This window comes from Vitis riparia, chromosome 12, assembly GCF_004353265.1.
Source record: "Vitis riparia cultivar Riparia Gloire de Montpellier isolate 1030 chromosome 12, EGFV_Vit.rip_1.0, whole genome shotgun sequence".
Lineage (NCBI taxonomy): Eukaryota > Viridiplantae > Streptophyta > Magnoliopsida > Vitales > Vitaceae > Vitis > Vitis riparia.
This window is the reverse complement of record NC_048442.1, coordinates 9,592,709-9,600,105: the sequence shown is the minus strand read 5'-3', so window position 1 is coordinate 9,600,105 and position 7,397 is coordinate 9,592,709. Positions and strand designations below refer to the sequence as shown.

The window sequence follows — 7,397 nt, the reverse complement described above, 5'->3', positions numbered from 1 at the left end:
CTAATTAATTACGGAGCACACCTTACGAATTTCACCCTCAGTGCCAGTCTTGACGCCAATGTTACTCATCTTCACCATGGACCTCCTAAACTCCACGTTGAAGTTCAACGCCTGCAAGCCTCTGATGCCAAGGAACCGTTGCACGTAGCTCCTGGTGGAGGCATCTTCCCACAACCTCTGATTTGACTGCAGTATTCCTCGCCCATTCTTCAGGTTTTTAAAGAAAGAGGCGTCAAATGTGTTGGGGTTACCAGTGTCTAGTGCAACATGCCTATTTGCATCACTATTTTGAGGGCAAAAAGCTTGTAGCTAAGGAAGGAAGGTGGGATCGATGGAGGGGTCAACACCATTTCCAGTTGTCGTGTTGAAGTTATATAGTCTGTCACTGAAGAATTGGCATGCTGAAGTTCCAATAGTGTGACCGCTTGTAATGTGTTCACATGCATGAACAGAGTTAATTTAGGTATATAGACTCTGGTGGAGTAGAGCTAGGAAATTAAGCTATGAAGTTGAATAGTTATAACTTTAATAATGCGTATATTCTTACCAACAAGAGCTATAAGATCTTGATCGTCGAGACCCTTGTCAACGAACTTTTGCTTTTGAAGTTTAATGGAGTCACAGGAGGTTGGCAAATTGGCAGTCTCAGATGCTAATGATGTTGGAATTTTTATGTGTGGACTTACATAATCAATTTGATAATGCCATAAATCAGTGTTAATTTAATTTTTGCATTGTGGTCCATAATGGGGCTGGACACATTATTACTTGATTTCTATGGGCTCACCCTAATTCACTTGACTAGCCCATTAAGTCAAGTGATCCAAACTGTGTATGTGTGATATGTGTAATATATATATGAATTATATATATATATATATATATAAGGGAAAAAGGCAAGGTGGCTATCCTATTATGTTCTGTTTTTCTTTTTGGGACTGAAGAAGAGAACGTACTACATGAACGATTTTTTCAGAGCACACACAATTTTTGGGTGTAGAAAGGGAAGAGTCAATTGAACCTGGGGTTTCTCTCTTTCATGAATTGAGTGCATCCTTGAACACCAGAAGAACACAGAAATGACTTTCTATGGGATCAATCAAGGTCAGCCTTTCTTAATTCTGAATTTGTGTTGCATGCTTTACTGTCTTTCATGAGATCCTGTTTGTGGTTTAAATTTTTCCAACAATTGGTATCAAAGCCATCATGGATGACATTTAAGCTACATTTTTGTTTGGATTATTTAGGGTTTCCATTTTGTTTTGGAAGCCAATTTTGGGGCTTTTTTTGTTTGGTGTTAATTCTCCATTTTGAAGCCAAATTGATGTTGGAGACTTGTAGAAAACACCTTTTGAAGGAAAACCCATCATTTTTTTTGATTTTTTGGAACTCAATTGATGGGATTTCGAAAGTTAGGGTTTCTTATGGTTCTTCGTTTATGCGTTTTTGTGCAATTTTTTGGTCAAGATTGATGGATTAATGTTTGAGGATGGAAAACCGGTTGTTTGCATCGAAAATTGCATAATTTTTTGGTCAAATTTTTTTTCTTCTCTAGATCTATTCAGCCCGAACCAGGTTTGTTCAGCCTATGGAGAAAACGATGACATCATCATGACATCATTAAAAAAAAACAATTTTTTTTGTTTGTCTTGGCATTCTTGGAATGATAATGCATATGTTGGAATTATTATGCATTTATTAAATTTGGCTTTATTGGGACAATTATTATTATTATTGTTCTTTTGGGTATGATTTTTGTGTTATACCAATAATGTTGTCCTAAGCTATTTTGTTGAATATCTTAATTTATTATGACATTGAAGAACACTTGTGTGATTGCCTATTGCGATTCCAAGTGTATCAAGTTGTGCAAATTGAGATATTTTGAATTCATCATGACAATAGTGAACATATATGTGGTTGCCTATTGTGATCCTTTATGTGTCAAATTGTCTTTGTTGAGATATTTAATCTCCCATATTTTTTATTGTTTTATTATTGTGATTACTAAGGTCCATACGGGTATTTTAATTGTCCTATCGATGATTATAATACTTGGTAGGATGCTTAGATTGGTGAAAGAAATTAATTATATATTATGAACCGTACTAATTTTCTTTGCCCTTTCGGTAATAAAGTTTGTGTATCTTAGTTGTGATATTTAATTAGTTGTCCTTACCGCTGTGGAATTTTCAAAATTCCAACCTATTGGTAAATTGAGAAATTATGAAAACTAGCAAATAACATGATTTTGTAGTAACATGCATATTGTTTAATTTTGCTATTTTCCAACTACTAGCAATCCTGGTATTACTCTGCAATTGTTTGCCATCAAGCCTCTTACTGGAAACAATTTCGAGGAATGGTTTGAGTCTTTCAACGTGCATATGACTTTGCAAAATCTGGACTTGGCTTTGAGAGTTGATGAGCCAAGTAACCCACTGATATGAGCTCTGCAAATGAAAGATCCTTTTATGAGAAATGGGAGCATTCCAATAGGAGTTGTTTGATGGTGATGAAATACACTATGGATAAGTCCATTAAAGAATGTGTGCCAAAGACGGAAATGGCCAAAGATTTTTTGGAATATGTGAATGCCAATTATACCAAGATTGATAAGGCAGAAATGACAACTTACTTGAAGCTTCTCACAACCACTGTCTATGATGGAGTAGGTGGTGTTAGAGATCACATCATCAAGCTAAAGCACTACTTCAACAAGGCAAATGAAATGAAAGTGGAGTTGAGTGAGAAATTCCTAAAATGGTTGATACTTGAGTCTCTTCTTGCTTCCTTTGATGTAGTGAAGTTGACATATAATGCCTTGAAGGAAGAATGGACTTTGGAAGAGTTGATGTCTATTGTGGTGCAACATGAAGTCTCACTGAAGAAAAATGAGACTCACTCCATTGCTCTTGTTACTGACCAAGGGAGCAATATGAAGAAAAAACCTCCACAAAAGAATTTTGGAGGCTCTAAGCAATTCAAGAGGAGAGAGAATTCGAGTCAAGGAGCCTCTAGTGGATCTGCTTCATCTAATGCTACAAAGAATGGGAAATTCAATTGGAAGTGCAACTTTTGTCACAAGTTTGGGCATAAGTGGGTTGATTGCTTCACGTTTAAAAATTGGCTAGATAAGAAGAAGAAAGGTAAAATTATGGTTGTGGTTGATTTGAATGCAAACATGATTGAGACTAATATTGTTGATGTTCATGCCAATTCTTGGTGGTTAGATACTAGTGCCACCATTCATGTTACTAATTCTTTACAGGAGATGACAAAGAAAATGAGGCCGTCAAAGCATGAAGAATTTTGTGTATATGGGAGATATGATGAGACTGGATGGAATCCTGGACCATTCGCTAAGTTTCTGTTGGAATATGGCATTGATGCTAGATATACAATGCTAGACACTCCTCAATAGAATGGGGTTGCAGAAAGGAGGAATCACACATTGTTGGATATGGTAAGGTGCATGTTGTCTAATTCCTCATTGCCAGAATTTTTGTGGGGTGAAGCCTTAAGGACTATGACATATATTTTGAATCAAGTGCCTAGTAAGTCTATACCTAAGACACCTTATGAGCTATGGTCAGGAAAGAAACCGAGCCTTCATCATTTCCATGTTTGGGGATGTAAGGCTGAGGTTAGGCCATATAATCCACAGTCAAAGAAACTTGATCCTAAAAACATCAGTGGTTTCTTTGTTGGTTATTGCATTGGATCAAGGGGTTCCAGATTTTACTGTCCATCTCATACCACCAGGATCATTGAGTTAGACAGGGTTGTATACTTTGAGGATGAAGTTAATGTTGATCCAAATCTTGTGCCTTGTGAGATACCTTTTGGAGAAGAGCATGTTGTGATTCCTTTTCCTACATCTCATGTTCCAAATGTGGATATTCCTATTGTCCAACAGCCAGCCACAAATCAAGGAGAGCATGGTGATCAAGTGGAACCTAACATTCCTGTTGATGATATTGTTGTTGATGGGATTCCTTTAAGAAGACCGCAGAGGGTTCGTAGGTCGACTATTTCAGATGACTACATGATTTATTTGTAGGAGCATGAGTATGATGGTTATGATGCTTCTGATCCAGTCACTTATCAAGAAGCAATTGTTCTCAATTCACTTCTTGGAAAGAAGCCATGGATGAAATGAATTCTATGTATATGAATGGAGTTTGGAATTTGGTTGACTTGCCACATGGTTGTAAACCAGTTGGGTGCAAGTGGGTCTTTAAGACCAAACGTGATTCTAGCTGGCAAACAGAGAGATATAAAGCTAGACTTGTGGTTAAAGGTTATAGTCAAAGAGAAGGGATTGATTTTAAAGAAACTTTCTCACCTGTGTCGACCAAGGACTCTTTTAGAGTGATTATGGCCATAGTAGCTCATTTTGATTTGGAGCTACATCAGATGGATGTCAAGACAACTTTCTTGAATGGTGATCTGGATGAGGACATGTATATGGAGCAGCCTATTGGTTTTACAGAAGTTGGAAAGGAACACTTAGTTTGCAAGCTCAATAAGTCAATTTATGGTCTTAAACAGGCTTTGAGGCAGTGGTATCTAAAGATTGATAAGATTATCACCCAAAATGGTTTTAAAGAGAATACAATTGATAGATGCATATATTTGAGGGTCAGTGGGAGTAGTTACATATTTCTTGTTTTATATGTTGATGATATACTACTTGCATCAAATGATTCTGACTTGTTGATTGAGACAAAGCACATGTTGTCAACCTATTTTGACATGAAGGATCTTGGTGAGGCTTCTTATGTTTTGGACATAAAGATTCTTCGTGATAGGGCTAATGGGGTGCTTAAATTGTCTCAAAGAACCTATATTGAGAAGATATTGAAGAGATTCAATATGCACAACTGTAGTTCTACTAGAGCACCAATTGTGAAGGGTGATAAGTTTTCAAAGGCTTAGTGTCCTCAAAATGATGATAAGAGAGAGGAAATAAGAACCATTCCTTATTCATTTATGGTTGACAGCCTTATGTATGCTCAAGTATGTACACACCCTGATATTGCTTTTGTTGTGGGCATGTTGGGAAGGTAATTGAGTAATCCTGGGAGTCAACATTGGAAAGCTGCTAAGAAGGTCCTTAGGTATTTGCAAGGAACTAAGGACTTAATGTTGACATATTAGCGCACCAACATACTTGATGTAGTTGTGTTTTGTGATACTGATTTTGCTGGCTGCATAGATGATAAGAAATCCACTACGGGTTATATTTTTATGATGGCAGGAGGAGCTGTATCTTGGAAAAGTGTCAAGCAGACACTTACAACATCCTCAACTATGGAGGCAGAGTATGTGACATGTTATCAAGCTTGTTGTCATGCTATGTGGATGCAGAATTTTATTTTAGCTTTGGGAGTTGTTGACTCCATTTCTAGACCGCTGAAATTATTTTGTGATAATTTCATAGCTGTTGCTTTTTCTAAGAACACTAGGAGTACTTCTCGCTCCAAACATATTGATGTAAAGTTCTATTTTGTTAAGGAGAAAGTGACAGAGTCTCTTATTGATATCGAGCACATGTCCACAAAAAGTATGTTGGCGGATCAACTAACAAAATGCTTACCCATAGTTGTGTTTCAAGAACATGTATCTCAAATGGGGTTGTTGGAAGCCTAGGTTGTATTAAGTTAGTGTGAGACAATTATGGTATTGTAATATTATGCTATTGTTGGAAGGATTGCTATTATTGTATATTTCCTTGTGAATCAAGCAATGAAGCATATATGATTGCTTTTGTTTTTGTTTTGATGAGATTCTATGGGACATTGATTTATGATTATGTATATGTTGTGATGTTTGATTATGTAGTCCAAGTAGGAGAATCGTTGGAATTTTTATGTGTGGACTTACATAATCAATTTGATAATGCCATAAATTAATGTTAATTTAATTTTTGCATTATGGTCCATAATGGGGTTGGATACATTATTGCTTGATTTCTATGGGCTCACCCTAATTCACTTGATTGGCCCATTAAGTCAAGTGATCCAAACTGTGTATGTGCGATATGTGTAATATATATATAAGGGAAAAAGGTAGGGTGACTTCTCTTTGGGACTGAAGAAGAGAACGTACTGCACGAACGATCTCTTCAGAGCACACAGTTTTTTGGGTGTAGGAAAGGAAGAGTCAATTGAACCCGGGGTTTATCTCCTTCACGAATTGAGCGCATCCTTGAACACTAGAAGAACACATGAATGGCTTTCTATGGGATCAATCAAGGTCAGTCTTTCTTAATTTCGAATTTTTATTGCATGCTTTAATGTCTTTCATGAGATCCTGTTTGTGGTTTAAATTTTTCCAACAAATGAAACACGACTGTCTCTCCGCCCTGTGGGCATCTTCCAGCTTGCTCCTTTGGTCTGCGCAAAACGTTGAAGCAACATAAGTAATAAGAAGGCATATGTAAGGCATTGAATATTATAACATGATGGGATCCACCATGAATCATGTATATATGCATACCAGAAGGACATAGTCACGGGCAACAAGAGCAAGAATTTCAGCTCATGAGACCACTCCAGGGCAGGCGGCTTCCAGTAGGGTCTTGGCATCATCAACTACTTCATATCCTCTTAACAGACTGTTGGGTCCTACAATTCTTTCAATGGAGGAGCCAGCGATGAGGATGGAAGCATTGCAACCTCGGACGAAGCAGTCATGGAAGTGCATGCGGAGCAAACCAGGGGCAATGGTTGGGTTGGAATTGAAATGATCTGTAATAGTCTCTTTCATAATGGATTCAACTTCAAGGCAGGTATAGGAATAGAACCCGACCAGCGTGTCGTGACCTTGAGCCAATGGAGCAGCCATGGCAATTAGTAGTAGAAACTGCCATATGGTAGTAAGGGCAACCATAAATACTCTAGGTAGGGAAGGATTTTAAGATGGTGAAGAAGAGAGCTACAATATGTTATAGGGTATTGGTATGTGGAAGCAGTTTGATGTTGTGGGAGGCCAGACTTGTCAAGTATTTATATGCTCCAAATTGCCTATATGAGTAATGAGTGATGAGGTCAATACTAGACCACATTGAAAACAAGTAAGCAAAGCCTGTTTTTCCCATTTCCAACCAATGATTGAAATATTAATTAGAAAGGATGTAGAAGTTCCAAGTTGCATTGTGGGCCTTTGGGCTTTTCAATATATGAGAAATAGTCTTTGCTTCCAAGACTTTGTTTAAATTTTACAACTTCCAATTTCTTCCTCTGATTAATGTAATTTAAACTAGACTTTTATAGGTTGTATTGACAAATATTTCAAAGGAAAAGTATGCAATATTTTAATTATACTTTTTACCCATTCCTTCTATTTTATGTATTAACATTTTTCTTTTGAAAAATAATATATATTAACCA

The 7,397-nt window shown here is 37.0% G+C and overlaps 1 pseudogene; it reads right to left on the bottom strand.

The window, feature by feature from the left end:
* On the bottom strand, positions 1-6,897 carry LOC117925954 (annotated as a pseudogene).
* Positions 6,898-7,397: the final 500 nt, after the last annotated feature.